The following is a 22,485-nucleotide window of genomic DNA, read 5'->3' on the forward strand; positions in this document are numbered from 1 at the left end:
TAAGAAAACCAATATCCTCGTCTATAATTAACGCAGCTGGTATAGTTACAGAAAAGAGGCCAAAGTCTATGAGATAGCTACTCAGTCTGAAGCGGATGATGTCCTCCAATTCAACAAATGAAATCTGTTCCTGTGTTTGCATTTACTGAAAGTTTCTGGTCTAGAATTTAGTAATGTGGTAGAATTCTTAAACCTAAAAAGAATGGGCGATCTTTCAGCTACGAATAACTTGCATCTCTTTGATCCATTTATATATGACGTTGATTTCTCTCTAAGATTCCCCACTTAATTGTATGTGGTGAGCAATTCGTTTTCAGATCCCATACATGGCTAGTCAACTTAGTGGCCTCATTTTTATCAATGTGCCGGAAAGAAGACTGATGGTTTTCATAGCAACTTTTAAAATTGCCTTCACATTAACCGATGTAAATTTTCTTCTTAGATATGTTGTCTATGAGCACTGCTGTATCTTCGGCTTCATAGACAATTGTATTTATCAATCACATCTGATCAAGCGTGAAAGCTTTAGGGTCTTGACAGTTATAACTGATAGTGGTCTTTTGATGTGACTTATGAGTGATAATGTCCTTCATATTGGGGAAACAACTGTACAAAATTTTTACCGCGCGCCTATTAACTTCCTGTATTTGTGGTTCACTGGGAAATGCTTATTTAATAATGCCAGGAATTTGCTGCCTATGTTAGTTTTAGCATTGAATGAGAAAGGTTTTTAGGCTTCATATTTTTAACTGTGATATTTATCTCTCACTGAATGGAGTACTTTATTGGTGTTCCTACTTATATTGGAACTGTAAATTATATATATACATATATACACACACACACACACACACATATATATATATATATATATATATATATATATATATATATATATATATATATATATAGGTTTGGTTGACGAGTTAAGGAAAATAATTGAGATTCAGATGAATTTGGTACTTAAGTTGAGTCACCAAATATTAGTGCGTATCATCTGTACAACTTCAAAATAAGGTGAATAAAATCCAAATAAGCAACAGGATATCCAGAGGTGATGCAGTACGACCGTTTCAAGAAGCTCCATTTAATTGAACAATGCAATCATTACATCAATTTAAATGCAGAGGATTTAAGAAAAATTATACAAATGTGTCCGACTGTTTAAATTAATTTTTTTTATTTATTTATTTATTTATTTATTTATTTATTTATGCAGCGGAGGATAGCTCTGCATTTAAATTGATGTAATGATTGCATTGTTCAATTAAATGGAGCCGCTGCTTGAAACGGTCGTACTGTATCAGCTCTGGATATATAATTTGTATATACATATATATATATATATATATATATATATATATATATATATATATATATATATATATATATATATATTACTTGTTTCAGTCATGTGACTGCGGCCATGCTGGAGCACCGCCTTTAGTCGAGCAAATCGACCCCAGGACTTATTCTTTGTAAGCCTAGTACTTATTTTATCGGTCTCTTTTGCCGAACCGCTAAGTTACGGGGACGTAAACACACCATCATCGGTTGTCAAGCGATGTTGGGGGACAAACACAGACACACAAACACACACACACATATATATATATACACATATACGACAGGCTTCTTTCAGTTTCCGTCTGCCAAATCCACTCACAAGGCGTTGGTCGGCCCGAGGCTATAGCACACTTGCCCAAGGTGCCACGCAGTGGGACTGAACCCAGAACCATGTGGTTGGTAAGCAAGCTACTTACCACACAGCCACTCCTGCGCCTATATATATATATAATTTGTATAAAGAAATTAAATTAAAAGTGAATTGAAAATTTCAAAATATTTATTGATATGGCCCAGAGGGTATCGAACCCCCGACATCAAGTTTTCTATGCAATGATTATAAACTAGCTATGAAGTTGTTTCTTAGTCAGCCTTCATAAAATTGTTATATTTGATGCAGTTATAATAATTAGTTTGGTCATAAAACATTCTTCATTCTTTGATTTGTACTGTAGTGTAACTTCTACAATTAGCAACACCATCAACACGACATACATGACCACCACCACTACCACTAGCACCACAACCACCACCAGCAATTCCCCCTAAATCTATGTCGACACGACAATCATGACCACCACAACTGTTGTCATCACCAAGGTGACAATCCTAAATATTACAACCGCCTCCTTTACGGCAAACCTGACCACCACAATGAACACCTATGTTAGTTTTACCACAGACACAGCCACAACCACTGTCACCACCACCACCACCACCTCTACAACTAGTTTTAACACTATAACCACCACCGATAGGACAACCATCACTACAATTGTCAGCGCCGATACCACTACCACCAGTACCATAATTGCTATCACGACATCTACAACCACCACCAACACTACCGCCTCAAAGGCAACCATCTCGCCCACTAACAGAATCACTACCGCAACCACTAACAACGCCTCCAACACCATCACAACCACCAACAACAACATCTCCAGCACCACCACAACTAAAACCATTACCAACATCATTTCCTCCCAGACTACTACCGGAATAGCGACCATCTCCACCACTATAAGTAATGCCACCAATATCATTAATGCTATTGCAACCCCTAACACCAACACATCCACCACTTCTGCTATTACTACTACTACTACTACTACTACTACTACTATCACCATCACCACTACCATCACAACACCACAATGAATTCAATAACATTCAGCGTTGTCGTTATTAAATCCCAGGTGTTAGTTATTTCAGAATAGCCAAATTTAATGAGAAATATTCCTCTCTGCAATCATTATACAAAAGCACGTGATCTTCAACATCCCTTCCTGCAGCAGAGAAAAATAGATTTTCTAAAACCACTATGAACCACTACAAAACATGAATTTTAGAAATATGTATAAAAATGTATGACAAGTACACTTAAATTAACATTTCTAAGCATCTTCGGTTTCGTATTTAATATTTAGAAAAGAAAATATGGCTTTGACTCACACAGTACGCGTAATGTTTTAATTTTTGTAAGATTATTTGTATAGACGCTTTTCCTTGTGCGCGTATGTGGGGAAAATCTTAATCACTCGTTTTCTTTTAGTGAAATTACTCGTGATTTATCATTCATGTTTTCATGAAATCCTTGATCATTCACATATAGCTCCACAATAATTTCTTTCTTACTGAGGTTTGTGATCTTATATTCTAAAATTTAATATAATCCACATATCTTTATTTGTTTTGAAATATTTAGTTTTACCGATTTTGACTTGCACACGTCTAAGGTGATAGTGAGACAGATTAATTAACTACAAACCGAACGTTAGAGTGTTCGTCTCGTGTAAACGAAGGACTTAAAAATTACGACGTAATATGAGAAGACACAGCTAGTTGACTCAAAATGGAGTAAAACTCTTAAATGGTTCTAAACCAGTGATTTTCGTTACACTTTTTCAATGTTAAAGGCATTTTCAACGTCTGCAGTGTCTCTGTATCTAACAGTAAATTGGTACCATAATGAAGTGGATAAGTACAGTTTATTACTCTAAGAAGCCTGACAAATGTAAATTCAAACCCACTGTAGTCTGTTACACGTTGTAAAGCCAAGTCTGTAACATTACAAGTCGTAATGACTAGCCTATACTATTACAACTTCTGATGACAGGAGTGTTTCATTACATCATCCAAATTACTGGTGGGTGTTATTACAAGATGTAAATTATAGTGTGTCATTACTACTCGTAATGTCTAATGTATATCTACAACTTATATCTAGTATATGATATATATATATATTATAACAACAGGTTATGTGTCATAACAATGTATAATATCTGGTCTATGTCATCAGAAAATGTCATGCGTCACTAAAGCTTATAATAATTTGTATTTGTTGTTAAAACATGTAACATCTTGGCCGGTACATAGGAAACTCATCTTGCTCAAGACATTGGTAGTTATGGTTCTAGCGGAATCAAGGGACTTGGAATCCGCACAAATTTGTGTTTATGCTGAAACGTTAACCATTTGCTAAAATAGTCTAATTAACCATTTATTCAGTAATAGGGCCGTTCACCTAACCTTTTACATGACCTCCTAGACCAGAAAGGTCAATACAGTCGAAGACCAATTTGAAATTCTGAAGAAACAAAGGTGAGTAGAAAAGACTTTTAAAGAATTATACAATTATTGAAGGATATGAGGAAAATCTTTAGTGGCGGTTTTGTGAATGGTGAGACAAAGCAACGATAAGGCAAGTTGAGTAAATTGAATGGATACTAGTTTGTTGAGATAATGGGAAACCAGTGTAAGAGCGGTACTAGGATGCTTGTTACCTTGATATGTACGAGGTTATTGTTGGAGACGTTGAATGAGATTTTATGGTTATGTCCCTCAAAAGTGGTTAGTTTTGTACGATTTTTCTTCAAATGAGATTATGCTCTTGAAGAGTGAGAGAACCATTTATCTAGATATGTATGTATATGTGCGTATGATCACTAACGTAGAAAGATGAATATACTTGCCGCCATATCCTACTGCACACACTCTCACGCAGAACACGTAATCCGTCATTCTTGCCTTACATTGCTCTACTATGCACCATCCTCCTTCAGCTTAAACATCTCTCTAGAGATCGATAAATATAGCAGTAAAGTACTGGAGTTGAGGTATTCGACAAATCCTCTCCCCTCAAAATTGTTATGTCTAAATCAGAAATCATTGTTATTATTACTCCCGAGGCGGCGAACTGGCAGAATCGTTATTGTATCGGACAAAATACTGAGCGGCATTTCTTCCGGCTCTTTACGTTTTGAGTTCAAACTCGCAGAAATCAACATTGTCTTTCTTATCTTTTGGGGTCGATAAAATAAAGCACCACTCAAGTACTGTGGTCGTTGTAATCAACTTACTCCGTCCCCTCAAAATTGCTAGCATTGTTCCAAAATTCGAAACAATTATTATTATTGTTCACGGTTACTATTATAGTAGTGGTGGTGGTGGTGGTGGTGGCGGCGGTGGTGATGATGATGATGATGATGATGCATTTGCAATGTCATTTAAGACAAATGTGTCAGCTGCTACTGAATGGCAGAGTCACTGGTTATGGTAAAATCGAATTATTATTGGCTTTACAAAACTGTCATCTGAAGAAATTAGTTTTTAACTGTCTTTTATATTCTGTATTGATTTCATAATTCTTAAATAGCAACTGTCAGTACGTAGCACACTAACTTAGCATAACTTTAAATTGCGGTAACCATTGATCTTTTACTGTAACCATTGTCGACTGGTTCCAGTCAAGAACTGGAATGATTTCTAGGAATTAATTGAAAGAGATATTGGAAAATTTAATTTAGTTGTTCAAATGGATTGTTCAGAAAGAGAATGGGATGAAATAATGTCCTCCTATTTATAAGTAATTACCATTCAGACATAAATTAATTGACCTGCGGCAAGGTTTCATTTCCCGGTGGTCGTTTCTTCGTTTCACCTGCGCCGATAACATCTCTGGAAATTCGTTCACTTCGCGACAGGCGTGGTTGTTTGGTTAAAAAATTTGCTTCCCGATCACAAGGTTTTGAGCTCAAACTTACTTTTTGCCATCTTGGATCACTTCTTTTTCTTTCTTATTAGTTTCAGTCATTAGACCGCTGTCATGCTGGGGCACCGCCCTGAAAAATTCTTAGTCGAAATGACTCGACCCTAGTACTTGTTTTAAGTTTGTGCTTAATTTATCGTACCCTTTGGTCGAACCGCTAAGTTACGGCCAATATTGGTTGTCAAGCGGTGGTGGGGAAAAAACACAGGCACAGAGACATACACACACACACACACACACACACACGCACGCACATACGACGGGCTTCTTTTCAGTTTCCGTCCACTAAATCCACTCACAAGGCTTTGGTCGGTCCGAGGCTATAATAGAAAACACTTGTCCAAGGTACTACACAGTGGGACTGAACCTAGAAGCATAGCCTTGAGTGGACCCATGCTTTTTGAGTAAAATTTGGTTAAAGCATACTATGTAGAAGCTCGTCGAAAGTACGGTTACTGTCCTTGGCTTAATTCGTTGTCGTTTAATGGTCCTGCGATACCTTTAATAGAATCCACTGTATTAAGATTCAAGCCAAGCTCTCTGATGTGAGGAGAATCCATGAGTAATGGTTTATTTCTCTTCTTTCCGCCAACCACCACCACCATCACGATCCTTGAAGTTTCTGCAACAAGCCATAGGCGCTACAATTCCACTGATTAATCCTTAAAAAAACACTTATCCCATAATTGATTCCATAGGTCATTTATTTAAAGCGCCAATTTGGTAAACTATTGGTCATCGAGAGAGACTCCACGTAAGCCTTACTAGAAATAGCAGCCATATTTTCCTCAATTCTCGCACAATCGTTTTAAAAAGGTGGACACATTGGCTATTGTAATTCTAAGTACACAATGGTTGAAAAGATAGACTGAATGTTCGTGACCGAATAGCTTTTGATCAAATATCTACTCGATCAGAATCGACCTTGGACTAAACAATCACTAAAAGACGAAGTTTCGAGTCCCACTCAACGCTTTCCTAAGTATTTCCCCATTATAATTTTCCCCCAATTTAATCCATTATATTTAGGGTATGTGATATTTCGAACGTATTATTAATATGGTGTGGAAATCAAGTTTAATGAGAGTTCATTCTGGATGTCATTAGTGTTTGTGATTCTTCACATTAGGTATCAGGATATAAATTGTGAGACAATGGTTATTGAATCAATCACAATACCGAACTAGCAAAAAATCTGGATCTGTGTTTAGTCCAGTAGCTTAAAAAGAAAATAATTAACAGCTGCATGCATGCATTGATGTAATTAAAAAAATTAGAAAGTTTAATAAACCCGTTTATTAACTCTCTGCCATTCAGATTATTCTGTCCAATGTAATGCTTATTTATTCAAATTGTTTTGAATTAATCATGCATTATCTTGTAGCTTCGAGATTTTGATGATATGATTGCTTACTTTTAGAATGTAGGCAGGTTTGAGAGGCTAGATCTGGGTGGTTTGAATATAAAACAGGTAGAAACCCTAAAGCACCTTCTTGCAAAGCAAACTTTTTAACCACGCAGCCATGTTTTCGTTCAACAATAAACAGAGGAGTAGCAGTCCCATAAATATCAAATATAGTTTCATGTTATTATGTAGCAGACACCGAGTTGAGAGGAATGGTAAAGTATCAGACGAAATCTATTCAAAACTTTGGGCCTTTTGAGTTCAAATCCCACTGTAGATAATCTAATACCAGATGCACGCTGGTAAGTTTTGGAGCTTCGGTTCACTGTCAGAAACACAAAGACAGGGTTAAGTTTCAATTCTCAATCGAAGCTAGTTCACTGTCAGAAAAACAAAAATAAATTATGGTTTCAATTCCCAGTCGAAGCTAGTTCACTAATATAGTATTTGCGACAAACATGAACTTATCTCTCCCCACTAAAATATAGAAACTTCCTATCGCACTAAGGTTTTGATTTCCAGTTGCTAGATAACCATCCACATCATTTCATTCATATCAATAACGCTGAGAAAGGCATAATAGCCACGACTTCCAAATCCCAAATATCAAACATTCTACTTTGACAAAAATGACAGTTACATTTTGAATAGATATAAATGTTTTGTATTGGAAGATATTGTTCTTTTCTTTCTTGATTAGTGTCTCTTTCCTCATTATTTTCTTTTGTTTTTTTCTCTCTCTTTCGCCAATTACATTTTCTTGTACTTTTTAAAGTGACGAACTTGCAGAATCGTAGCACGTTAGACAAATGCTTACCGGCATTTCTTGCGGCTTTATGTTCTGAGCTGAAACGCCACCGAGGTCGGCTTTACCTTTCATCCTTTCATGGTCGATAAAATAAGTACCATCCAAATACTAGGGTCGCAATAATCGACAAACCCCCGCACACCTCTCATAAAATTTCAGGCCTTGTTCCAGTAGTAAAAAAGATATTCTTGTACTGCTTTCAACGATCTTATAACGTGAAATGTAAAGTAAATATTGTATGGGGAGATAATCCGTTATAACGTGGCTGGACATAAATAAATAAAGCAGAGTATTTCTATTTGAATATACCAATTATTGTTACTCCTGCGCTGATTGGTTGATTGATTAATTGAGTAGGTGAATGAGTGAGTGACGGATGGGTTTGCTCCTGCATACATACATACATGCGATGGGTATAGTTCTGCCTTCCATATTTCACCTACAAGGTGTTGACTAGCAGCAGCAAGGTGCTATGGTAGAAGACGCTTGTCCAAAGTGATGTCGAATCCAAGACTATGCGACTGCAAAGTGAACTGCTTATCCACACAATTTGTGTCGTATATTTTGGGAGAAAGAAAACAATTGTGGATATTATGACGTTCACGAATTTATCAAGGCTGTCAGCTGTAAAAAGCTATTATATTTATTTAGAGCGAATTCTGAAACCGTGACGTTATCTCGGTGAGCAAAGAGAGTGAGTGTCCCCTGCCAAACTGTTCTAATCGCTTTGTGAACAATAAATGTTGTTAATCACGGGCATGGTGTCAATTGTACAAGTTTATTTTTAGATTTATCTTGTATGATTAAAGGAGAAACAGGAAGGTGGCTCCATAGCTCAGTTGGTTAGAGCGCCAGTCTAGTAAACTGGAGGTCGGGGGTTCGAATCCCCCTGGAGCCTGTTAGCAGATTTTTCTACTTTTTTTTTTTTTGCTGGAATCTCGACCAATTTCAACTCCATATTTTTAAGGCAGTGAAAAATTTCAGAGTTCCAGAGCGAAACTGAGACCATGGCGAAGGGTTAAATGATGAAGAGACTGAAAGGACTGATGAAAGGCGCCTTCCTCTTTGGTCAAGTTCTCATCAACTTGGTTAACTTCCACTTGGAAAGGGAAGTGAAGGTGGAGAGGAAGTAATACCTCCCAGGGAATTTGCAGCTACGTTCTAAGTTCAAATTCCGCCGAGGTCGACTTTGCCTTTTATCCTTTCGGGGTCGATAAATTAAGTACCAGTTTGCATACTGGGGTCGATCTAAACGACTGGCCTCCTCCCCAAAAATTTCAGGCCTTGTGCCTATAATAGAAAGGATTATTATTCAAGTAGCGGACTAGCAGAACCGTTTTCACGACATTTTGTCTGTCTTTACGTTCTGATTTCAAATTCTGCCAAGGTCGACTTTGCCTTTCATCCTTTCGGGTTTGATAAAGTAAGTACCAGTTGAGCACTAGTGTCGCTATAACCAACTAACCCCTACTCCAAAAATTTACAGTCTTCGTGCCTTTAGAAGAAAAGGTTATCATTATTATTATTATAAAAGGCGGATGAGCCGGCAGCATCGTTGGCATGCCAGACAAAATGCATGGCAGCATTTCGTCCATTTTTACTTCTGAGTTTGAATTCTGTCGATTTTGCCTTTCATCTCTTCGAGGCCGATAAAATAAATATCAGTTGAGCATTAGGGTCACTGTAATCGATAGTATAATCGAATAGCACTCTCCCCAAACATTTCTGATCATGAGCTTACAGCAGAAAGTAGTAGTAGTAGTAGTAGTAGTAGTAGTAGTAGTAGTGGTGGTAGTAGTAGTAGTAGTAGTAGTAGTAGTAGTAGTAGTAGTAGTAGTAGTAGTAGTGCAAATTCTATCAAGGTCAAACTCTGCCTTTAATCCTCCATAGCTGAGGTGGTTAGAGCACCAGTCTAGTAAACTAGAGGTTGAAGGTTCGAATTTCCTTGGAACCTGTTAGAGGTCATATTTATAAGCGCAAGAGTGGCTGTGCTGTAAAAAACTTGCTTTTCGATTACTTGGTTCCGGGCTTCCGTCTATCACTTTCACTCACACGCCATTACTTGGCTCGACCTTTTAGTAGAAGACATTCAGAAGACACTTGTCCAAGGTACCACGCAGTGTGATGGAACCCGAGCCGAGTTGTTTAACGGCACTTATGGAAGGGTCCTTTATAGAAAATATAAATGGCAATGATGTTGATGATGATGATGACGATGGTGGTAGTGGTGGTGGTGGTGGTGTTCAAATGAAGATAATGAATAAATAATGATGAGAATGAGATTGATGGCGATGAGGATAATGATGATCGTGTTAATGATAGCACAAATGACTTTGGTGTCTGCGAGGAACATAACAACACTGATGATGATGATAAGGAGGAGGAGGAGGAGGACGACGACGACGACGACGACGACGACGACGAGGACGAGGAGGAGGACGAGGAGGATTATAGCGGTGATACTAAAAATGATAAGCGACACGACGGTGACGATGGGAATGATAATTACCAGAGGATGTTAATGGTCGTCATGATGATGATGATGATGATGATGACGACGACGACAACGGCGGCGGCGGCGGTGGAGGTTGTGGTGGTGGTGGTGACGACGACAACGACAGAGACGACGTCGGCGATGACGATGATAAAAGAAGCTACTCTGAAGACAAAAATAGCAAACAAATCAAACAAAATATGGTACCGTCTTGCTAAAGTTACAATAATAAAAATTTTTATCTTAAGAAAATGAAAATGGTTTTAGCCATTTACAAAAAAAAAATGGATTAATTTAGAATGTTCTATATTAATAAACCAGAATTTATAATGAAACTTTTGTCATAATTATTGCTCAGAAGTGTCGAATAAAGATTAAAATAATTTCTATGAGATAAGGAGTTTGTAGCAAAAATAATTGGCAGTGTCTTCTTTATCTTCGACAAAGAATAAAAATAAATGTTTTGATTTGAGTCTTTTCTTAGGAGGCATAACTGCAATTGAAAGAATGGCCGCCGGAAAGAATCTGATTGAAGACAATACTATGAGCCAGAATGCGACGACTTGATTGCGCTAATAATAATTTTTAACATAGTCACACAAACATAGGTTGGTGGGGAAACAAGATATTGTCAGCTGGACCGATGCCATTATTACTTCGCTGGTATTTCATTTTATCGACCTGAGAAGGATGAAAGGCAAAGTTTGACCTTGGCTGAATTTGAACTTAAGAAATAAAGTGACAAAAGTAAACACCATACGACATTTTGACCTGTACTTAATCAATTCTACCATCTGACGTTTTTAGAGGTGGTGGTCGTGGTAGTAGTAGTAGTAGTAGTAGTAGTAGTAGTAGTAGTAGTAGTAGTAGTGGTGGTGGTAGTAGTAGTAGTAGTAGTAGTAGTAGTAGTAGTAGTGTCTGTATTGGACACACGGGCCTACACAAAAGATGTGAAATAAATTGGTGCAAAACATTTATCACGGAGTGGTTCGAAGCGTGTATAAAGATTTACAACGAAAACTGAAGTAACAATGAAACTTTAAACAATGAAAATTCCTCCACGGGCGCAGGCATGGCTGTGTTGTAAGAAGCTTACTTCCCAACCACGCGGCTCCGGGTTCAGTCTCGATACGTGACACCTTGGGCAAGTGTCCTCTATTATAGCCTTAGACTGACCGAAGCCTTGTGAGTGTATTTAGTAGACGGAAATTGAAATAAGCCCGTCGTGTGTGTGTGTGTGTGTGTGTGTGTGTGTGTGTGTGTGTGTGTGTGTGTGTGTGTGTGTGTGTGTGTGTGTGTGTGTGTGTGCGTGCGTGTGTGTTTGTCCTCGACCACTACTGGCAACCGGTGTTGGTGAGGAGTTTACGTCCCCGTAATTTTCGGCAAAAAAAACATAGAATAAGCACCAGACTTCAAAAAGATATAAGTACTGGGGTCGATTCATTCGGCAAAAAATTCTTAAAGGCAGTGCTCCAGCATGGTCGCAGTATAATGACTGAAACAAGTAAAAGGTAAAAGATAAAGATATAGGAATGGAGACCTTCGAGAACTATCCGTGGAAACCCCATGAAAAACATGGTCACCTCGACCATTTAAATGAGTGCCCTCCCTACTCGTCCCACTCCAGTCTAAAAGTGCATTTTTAGAGTGGACTCATTCACTCGAGCCTTGCTCGCCTCTTTCATCCACCTTTCAACGAATTTGCTGGAAGGCAACATTTACCTCTCCAACCTCAGTTTTCTTTCTGAGTAAAACATGATATAGTAGATGAAGGCTTGGCTATGGAAGAAAGTGTCTGTCCACCGCACAACTTTCATAATGGCTACCAGACAGATAACAACTGCCTGACCTTCCCAGCTATAAGAAGGTAGCGAGGCGATCTTCACAATGGACTCAGCTGATTGCTGAGATCCATCCTACGCGTGACAGCAGTTATTCGACATAAACCCCTTAAGTCGGCAGCGCTTGGGCTCTGGACGAGTGCATGCAGAAGTTTCATCACTGGCGCACCTGTCGGTCACGCTCAGCTGACAATAGTATCATACTTATAGTATTTCTTTCGAACCAACAATGCCACCCCAACAATAGAAATTGTCAGGGTGTATTCTCAATATGTGATTTTAGATGTGGTGGTTATTAGTGAGACCAAAATTTTCGAAGCTCAAGAAATGCTGCTAAGTAGTTTCCGACTCACTTATGATACTGCCAGTTCACCTGAAACAAGGCCTGAAAATTGGTGAAGGAAGCTAGTCGATTACATCAACCCGATACTTAACTTGTATTTTATTTTATCGATCCTGAAAGGATGAAAGGCAAAGTTGACCTCAGTAGGCTCTGATATGATTGGCACTCCGTCGGTTACGACGACGAGGGTTCCAGTTGATCCAATCAACGGAACAGCCTGCTCGTGAAATTAACGTGCAAGTGTCTGAGCACTCCACAGACACGTGTACCCTTAACGTGGTCCTCGGGGAGATTCAGCGTGGCACAGTGTGACAAGGCTGGCCCTTTAAATTACAGGTACAACAGAAACAGGAAGAAAGAGTGAGAGAAAGATGTGGTGAAAGAATACAACAGGGTTCGCCACCCCCCACCCCCCTGCCGGAGCCTCGTGGGGCTTTAGGTGTTTTCACTCAATAAACACTCACAACGCCCGGTCTAGGAATCGAAATCGCGATCCTACGACCGTGAGTCCGCTGCCCTAACCATTGGGCCATTGCGCCTCCATGTAGGCTCTGAATCCAGAATGAAAATGCCGGAGGGAAATACCGCAAAACGAGCTTTTTCTTTTCTGAAATTTTGAGGAGAGGGAGTTAGTCGATCCCTTCAACCTCAGTGCTTGACATGTTCTGTATATTATCGACACTGGGAAGCTGCTAGGTAAAGTTGATCTAGACATGGTTAACATATGTGTTGGAATTGAAGAATTAAGATGCATTTCGATAACAATAAACGTGTTCACAGTTTGTGCTACTCCTTAAGCCAGAGTGATGAAATATTGATGAAGAAAAAGAAAATATTGGATTACATTCGTCTATTGAACCAAAACACTGTCCAGGTTTAAATATAAGAATTGATGAAGAAATATGGATTTTTGAAATGATTTTCTGAAATGATTTTCTGAATTGTTGCCACCTTCCAATAAAAAACAATTTATCTATGTTTCTACATTTTTTTTTTTCGTATTTTTTTGAAGTTAAACTGTCTTTTAATAAATTTCATAAATGTGTGTGTATGCGGATATACACATACACATAAACATATAAATATATATATATATGTGTGTTGTGTGTGTGTGTGTGTGTGTGTGTGTGTGTGTGTGTGTGTGTGTGTGTGTGTGTGTATATGTATGTATATATATATATGTGTGTGTATGTATATATATATATATATATATATATATATATATATATATCCCGTGCTCCAGATCCCGCTGTCACACCTGCCCCTTCATCACCAACACTACCTCTGTCACAGGGTCGAACCTACACACTCTTCACATTCCACACAGTTTCACCTGCACCTCCTCCAACCTAATTTACTGCATCAGATGCAACCTATGCAACAAACTATACGTGGGTCAGACGGGCCGCCGGCTGGCCGACCGTTTCACCGAACACCTAAGGGACGTTCGGCTAGGTTCGGACTCCCCCGTCGCCCGTCACTTCCACTTGGCCAACCACTTCCACTTGGCCAACCACTCCCCCTCTAACATCTCCGTTTTTGGCCTCGCCCTGCACCATGGGTCCACTCCCTCGCGACTCCACTTGGAACAGCGCTATATTTTTAACCTTAGATCATCTTTCCCCTTCGGACTCAACACAGCCCCCTCCTCCTTATGACTCTCTCCTTTTCGACAATGCAACACTTTTCTTTATTTATTATTTTTTATTATTATTTTTTTTACCCCTCCCCCCTTATCCAGTTTACATTATATCCATTATTCACTTTTTTATTACAATCACTACAATTTTCCACAATTTATTTCATCCCTTCCTACACGCACACATACCCACACACAAAAAATACACGCACCCATACACACACATGTATGCACACCTACTTCCCAACACACCACACACACACAACACACATGCATGCACTCACACGCTCAGATTCGCCCACACACTTATACAAACGCACATACACACGCACACTTGCGCATACACACACACGCTAACAAACACGCAAACATACACACACGCACACACACGCACACGGACACCACATACAGACACACATAAACACACACACGCACACGTACCTAACACTCACAATCCCACACACATCACAATCCCACACACACGCACATCCACACACATACACACACACACACACCCACATACACATACACACGCACACACACGCACGCACACCTCTCACTAACACAACACACTCACGCAGACACGCATACAATCACACACACATGGGCATAAACAACACACGCACATACAGAAGCAAACGCACGCACACACACGTACACAGCAACGCACATATACACAACATACACATACACACAAACACACACGCACGCACAAAAACATACACATACACACACGCGCACGTATAAAATACACACACACACGCACACGTACCCAACACCTACAACCCCACACGCACACACACACGCACACACACATACTCAAAAACTGCCTGCTGACCTACCACTGACCATTGTCCATAAGCACCCCTAACTATTCCTGCTACTAATTCCTTCCACTACGTCACAGACACACACACACACAAACACACACATACACACTAACAGATAACCCACCAAACCACGCACACACACACACACACACACACACATACATACGCACACACACGTTCTGTTATTACACACACACTTGCAGACCCTCGCGCACGCACACATATTCACCTCCCTTTTTCACTCTCCTGTCTTAGAAAGAACTTTTCCTCCACCACCTCCTCTTCCGGTCCTTCCACAATGTAACCTCGTGAGCATCGGTGCCGATTTTTTCTTCCTCCGTTTTTCCATTCTTTGAACTTTCCATCTTTCCGACGAAGGGCTCCGCCCGAAACGTCATACTCTCTCTCTTTCCTTTCCCGAGCGTCTAATAACACTATCCGTATCACGTCCTCACTTTGTTGTTTTTTTGTTATTGTTTTTTTGTCTTTTTTTATACACACACATACATCTTTGTGTATGTGTGTATGTATATGTGTGTATGCATATGTGTGCATGTGTTTGCGAATGTGTATGCGTCTGCGTGTATGTGTAAGCATGCATAATATATACGTTTAAAAGAATAGAAGTTACTCGTAAGCTGGTATGACTTGTTAGCTTATATCCTGCTTATGTAGTTCCACCTTTGACCCAGCGGAACATCCGGATGTGAAAACCGGAGAGATAAAATAAAAAGGTTTGGAAATGATATTGTTATACATGGGCTGGTCATATTTTACCAATTTCTCACCAATTAAACACACGCACTACATATTTGGTCCTCATTTCAACTTTATTATTATTATTATTATTATGTTTCTTTATCAAAGTTCTTTCGTCATACCTCCTGTGACCTCTTCAGCCACTTTTTATCCCACGTGTCTCTTGTTCTGCTTATTCCATTTTGTCTTTATGTTGTATGTATCCCTATCCGTACATGCGTTTGCGTTTGTATCAGCGCGCGCATGCGTGTTTATGTGTTAGGTATGATCCTTCCTTCATTTCTCGACAAGCTGGTTGTGGTGGTGGTGGTGGTGGTGCTGCTGCTGCTGACGGACATAATAGTAAAAGTGATATTAATCGTGGTAGTGATGGTACTAACAGTTGCGGTGGTAATCGTGTTTTCCAACTCCAAAGTCAGTTCTGCTGCTGCTGCTGCTGCTGCTGGCGGCGGCGGTGGTGGTGGTGGTGGTGGTATTAATGTGTCGTCTTGGTGATTATTATGCAAATGCTGGTAGTGGAGGTGGTGGCTTTTGTACTTGGATTGCAGTGAATAATATAACTTCAGTTGTTGCTGTTGTTGTCGTTATTGTTGTTTCTGATGGTAGTGTTGCTGCAACTTGTACAATTCGTTTCTTCTGTCTCACGACACTAATTCTTTATTGCCACGTCAATATTCACTAATATAACGAATTTATCCAAGTGAACTTTCGTTGTGGCTCCATAGCTCAGTTGGTTAGAGCGCCAGTCTAGTAAACTGGAGGTCGTGGTTTCGAATCCCTCTGGAGCCTAGTGTCACGTTTCTTTGTTTCGGATCTCTCTTGTGCTTTCTGTTACATATTCCATTTTTTGTCTTCATATATTCGTTCTTTATTGGAGTTTTTTTCTTTATAAAACCGAGATCACATATTCATTTCACTGTCAATATGTCAACACAGCATAATGATTAACATAATAATTTTGACAGTTGTTTTGTTCTGAGCAACATCAGTAGCGCAGTACTACTGTATTTAATCATGTTACTTTTAAGTCCTGTGTTCAATCTCATAGAAGTGGACTTGACCTTTCACCTTTCTTAAGTCAGTGAAATAAGTTCCAATCAAGTATTAGGAGGATCTCCATTTTCTAGTCCTTTATCCCAACATCAGTAATCCTTATTATTCATAATATTATGTTGCCAAATAAGGCGGCAAGCTGCCAGAGTCGTTAGCACGTGGGCATAATGCTTAGCGGCATCTCGTTCGTCTTTACGTTCTGAATTCAAATTCAGCCGAGGTCGCCTTTGCCTTGCATCCCTTTCGAGGTCGATAAAATAAGTACCAATTACGTACTGGTGTCGATGTAATCAACTTACACCCTCCCCGAAATTACTGGCCTTGTACCCAAGATAGAAACCAATATTATGTTGCCTAATAATTTCTAATACTTTGCAACGTTTCTGGTTAAAGCTTTACAAGGTCTATCTATGGTGACAGAGTTACTGAGTAGGTGGGGGGGGGGGTCTTGTTAATGGCTGTAGTCTCCCCTGGCGGTGGTAATTGGGATAGCCGTGATGATTATGGTAGTGGTTGTGGTGTTGATATTATGATGGTGTTAGTGGTGTTGATGATGATAGTGAACATGTTTGATGTGGTAGTAATGTTGGTTGTTGTGCTGTGATAGTTTAGTAGTAGTCATGCACGCCATAGTTGTGTTTGTAGTAGTAGTAGTAGTAGTAGTAGTAGTAGTAGTAGTAGTAGTAGTAGTAGTAGTAGTAGTACTGTACTGACCACAATATAAATGATATGACTTACACAAATATATTGGTATAGGACTTTAGCGGAAACATTTGGAGATCCTGTAAATCACACATAAAGATCATCTGTTTGTAACTTATCAACGATTCTTCCATGATGTTTTCTGCTCCCGCTGTAGTTTATGTATTTGAGAGTACTTACCAATTTCTAGCTGGTTTCATCTTGATACGCAACATGGAGACAAAATTTGAAAATTTGGGATTGATTTGTGATATTTCTCACATATTCGTAAGCTCTTCTAAGTTGTGGCTCTTAGGCTAAATTAAGAACCTTAGCCCTTAAAGCAGTTTGAGCATCAAGCATTATCACCCCGCCATCCCTTCCAAATCCCAGTAATTCTACAGTCATTTGGAAATGTCTGTATGTCTACTATTTCCCTGTAAGTTAATTTCATTCAAACAGATCATCGACCACAGTATTCTCCAGAAAACCAGTAAAGGTTAATGTCAGAATATTTTTAAAATATTTAGAATGATGATGCTATTGTTTATATCCAAGTACATTTTTTCTTGAATTCATGAATTTTTAATAGGGTGTTTGATTGCAAAATCTGTAGAGAGTTTGACAAAATATCTTGAAGTGTGGTGGATGTTGGAATCAGTAAAGAAGTAGATAAAATATCTCTGAGTGCCATGGATGTCAAAATACTCAAGTGAAATCTTGCTTTAGTGAATTGCTGCAGCTCAGTCTTCCAGTTCACTTAACTGATGTTCTGACCAACTGAACTATAGAACCACCTCTGTACATATCAAAATACCAGTTTCATTAAAATGAAATATGCTGCACTGAGACAGTTTCACTCTACATCTGAAACACGTCCAGTACCTTAAACAACTATCCATTTACCTTACCCTAAATATTAGATTTATGTGACTATCCAAATAAATTATTTTCAACTGAGTATAATATACAATATGTCATAATGCAAAGTTGACTTATTATCGGAGGTTAGGATTATCTTCACATACACAGTGTCATACCTAATTTACAGTTATTAATCATACAATATCATTGTATACCACAAATTAAGGCGGCGAGCTGGCAGAGTCGTTAGCATGCCGGACGAAATGCTCAGCGGTATTTTGTCTGCTGCTGCGTTCTGAGTTCAAATTCCGCCAAGGTCGACTTTGCCTTTCATCCTTTCGGGGTCAATAAATTAAGTACCAGTCGAGTACTGGGATCGATGTAATCGACATACCCCACTCCCAAAAAATTTCAAGTCTTGTGCCTATAGCAGAAAGGATTATATACCACAAATTTCCTTGTGTGTGTGTGTGTATAAGAATATATATATGTATGTATGTTATTGTTCAGCTTATTTCAAGATTTCTTGCCAATAGAGAAAGAGCCGGTTTCTAACCTAGATTCAAGGCTTCTTCATTGGAATTTCAATATCGACAACAGGGTATTTTTATTTGTATGTATGTATATCTGCAGAAACGTATGTCTTGCTTTATGTATGTATTCTCATGGTTACTGTTGCCTGGAAAGTTTTACAGATTTTTACAGTTCTAGTGATGGATGGATCTGTAGTCTTCGAATTAGCTTTCTCTTTTCTGGTTTTGAAAAGCCTAATTTCTCAAGATTAGTATTTAGGCAGTGCGTTACATATCCCAGGCCCCCAATAATTACAGGTATAAACCTGAACTTGTAATCTGGATAGAGTAACTTAGATATTCTCTTTTTCACTGATCTTCAGCTTTATGTTAACATCCGCTAGGCAGCTAATTTCCACAACTGTACACAGTTTCTCTTCTCCATCCCAAATCATTATATCGGGTCTGCTGTGCTTACATTTTATTGAGATCTTCACAGGTACATTCCACCAGTATTCCTTTTTATTATCAGTAGCTACGGCTTCTACCACACTGTGGGTTCTTATTTCTTTGTCCTCGGGGATTATCCTTCCGACGGATTTCATTATAGAGTGTCCTAGCCACAGCATCGTGTCTCATCGGTAGATAATATCGTGATGACATTTTCAGACAACTACTTATGATGTGGATGATATCTTTGGTGTTAATTCCACAAAGTCTGCATCGGTCGTCACATTTTACTGCTTTTCTGCATCTCTGTCCCTTTTATGCTTCCGATACTTGGTTGCAATTTCCTGTTCCTGGATTGCAAACGCATATCCTTCGAAGTGGAAGGCAGTAATCCGGCTATCGATCCATGATAAACTGCTTTGATGGTCGATGTTACTATCATCTCGGAGCTTCTACTAACATATCCATGCATAGTCTTCTGCACATATAGCCTCATCCTTTGATCTGATGATACGTTGCGGTAGAGTCGTGCGACTTCTTTGGGCATGTATTCTAGGTTATCAGACAAAGAACGTTGGTCAAGGAGCTGCCTTCCAAGTCTTATGATGTTAATCAGCCTCAAGTATGCACATTTGGTCAAGGGATGCACTTCGACATGTATGTGTGGATATATGTATGTATATATGTATGTATGTATGTAGGTAGGTATGTATGTAGGTAGGTAGGTAGGTATATATGTATGTATTTATGTATATATGTATGTATGTATGTATGTATGTATGTATGTATGTATGTATGTATGTATGTATGTGTGGGTGGGTGTATCTTTGTATGTATGCTTACTAATATAAATCAATGATAGCATTTGTTTCTAAAAGAGGAATGTTACAATATAGTTTGAAGGAATGAAATAGTATATTAAACTAAACCAAGTATTTCACTGGCACTTCATTTCATAGACACAAACAGTGATAGGAAAATTAACCATGCTGACATTGTATCTCATTCTTCTGAGGTCACAATGTAAAAGTATTGCAAGACATTTTATACAACGTTCAAGCGATTCTAAAAAAAAGTAAAAAAAAAAAACTGTTTGCATAAGCTGACATGTTTGAAAAGAAATAAATATTAGAGAGAAGAGTAAATTTTCACAATGCCTCAAGAGAACCGCTGGCTAAACTGATGCTGTAAGCAACCGAAAGATGGAGTCAACAGACTAATTATTTATACTCCATAAATTTTAAATAATCTTCAACAGCTGTAATAGTCGGTATGACTACAAGAAATATATTCATGAATAGAACATTCTTTAAATAGTGGTCAGCTTACGCAGAAGGCATGTAGTCATTTTTTTTTTTTTTTTCTAGAAGTGGGCATAGTCGCTACCATCGACCTGTACATGATTGTTACTTTATTTTATAGACCGCGAAAAAAATGAAACTCAAAGTCGACTACGGGATTTGAAGAACTGGAACTTAAAGAGCTGAAACAAATATCGGTTTCAAATTTTGGCACAAGGCCAGTAGGTTCTGAGGTAGGGGCTTAGTTCAGCTGACACTTATTTTATCAACCCCGAAAGGATGATATGCAAAGGTGACCTCGGCGGAATTTGAACGCAGAACGTGAAGACAGACGAAATGCGCTAAGTATTTTGCTCGCCGCCTTGAAGAGCTGGAACAAATATTGCGAAATATTTTTATGACGCCAAAACAATTCTGTCAGTCCACCTCTCTTATACCATAACATTAAGACAATGGGCTCCAGTAAGATTCGAACACTCAACCCTCTGCTTACTAGACGGGCGTTCTGACCAGTTTACCCATGGAGCCGCCTTGTTAATTATAGAAGTCAGTTCTGTACTCACAGACCGCGACAAAGTTTCAGTCTATGTCTGAAAAAATCTTAGTACGTTTACGCAATTAATAACATTGTGAAACCAACATCATAGCAGCTATTCATTTCTCAAATACTTGAACTCTTTAGTAAAACACAAAACCAATTATCGAAAAGGTAATTAAGTTTTGTAAAATTTAATAGGTGGAGCTTTAAAAATTGAAATTACACAAAACATTCTGAACAGGTCTAAACAATCTTTGCTAATTGTTCAGATTTTAGTGATGTAGCAACAATTAACACAGTAGGTAGTAGCAACATTGTAATATTGCTGAGTGATTCGTTAGTTAGTAGTACAGGGTTCAGTTTCATCCTTTGGCAATATAGCTTGTAAAAGGATGACTTCCTTCAAGCTAAATTACCCAGATACAATACGTGAAGACAAAGAGTTTTCGATGGAAGTTCTGCTACTAGCGTCTTAAAATGTGCAAACCGGTTTCAATACCCATTTAGAACCACAAGTATATTAACGATTAACCAAAGTGGTTTATACTTTTCGCACCTGTAAATAATCCTACACTTTTCAAAATTGACGTGATGTCTTGGTCTGAGCAAAATATAACAGCTATCACTGTGTGATGACATGTTCACATCGAGGTGAAACTTTGACAAGGAAAAGAAATCAAGAATATTACACTTGAATTCCAGTTCTAATCAACCAAGGTAGGAAATCAGCAACAGCAAAATAATCTATAGCAATAAAGATCGTGTATGCATGATAGAAACATTCGTCCAACTTCGGAATTGAGATAGTGGATCCCAGAAACAATAAAATGCCTGGTTAAGGACTTACAGTATATTGATTCGTCCCTTCCAGCTTCTGAATACCGATAAGGGTTTTTTTTTTCCGGCACTCTAACAGTTTTACTATACTTTATCTTAAAAATAATAAAGAAAAAAAGATTTTAATGTTGGTTGAGTTTTTGTCTTTCAAACATTCCCATCCTTTTAATACGCGAGCTTTAAAATTATTTGACCAAGTTTTCGTATGATGGACTCTATGTACAAATTAAAAAAAGGAAAATATTTTGTGATCAACATTGAATAAAGGTATATAACGTTGATTCAACATTTGAGGTGATTATAGAAAATTTAATTGACTCTCAGAATTTGACTGGTATTATATTTCATTGACTCGAAACTTTGTGAACCAAAGGCGATTATGCCGAATTTGTACCTCATTTATCCGGGATTAGAATGCTAAAATATAACTAAGATGAGTTTTGTCCAATGCTTTACAGAATCGACAAATCAAGATACTTCCTCAGATGTTTGAATGTCACATTAAAAGAG

General features: G+C 38.5%; 2 non-coding genes across 2 annotated transcripts; both read left to right on the forward strand.

Annotated features, from left to right (window-relative positions):
• Positions 1-8,657: 8,657 nt before the first annotated feature.
• Trnat-agu (transfer RNA threonine (anticodon AGU)) lies at positions 8,658-8,731 on the forward strand. Its single transcript has one exon. It is a non-coding gene; the product is annotated as a tRNA-Thr (tRNA).
• A 7,723-nt stretch (positions 8,732-16,454) lies between these two features.
• Positions 16,455-16,528, forward strand: Trnat-agu (transfer RNA threonine (anticodon AGU)). The gene has a single exon. It is a non-coding gene; the product is annotated as a tRNA-Thr (tRNA).
• The last annotated feature ends 5,957 nt before the right edge of the window (positions 16,529-22,485 follow it).

The sequence above is a fragment of the Octopus bimaculoides genome, chromosome 7, assembly GCF_046866305.1.
Source record: "Octopus bimaculoides isolate indiv1 chromosome 7, ASM4686630v1, whole genome shotgun sequence".
Taxonomy (NCBI): Eukaryota; Metazoa; Mollusca; class Cephalopoda; order Octopoda; family Octopodidae; genus Octopus; species Octopus bimaculoides.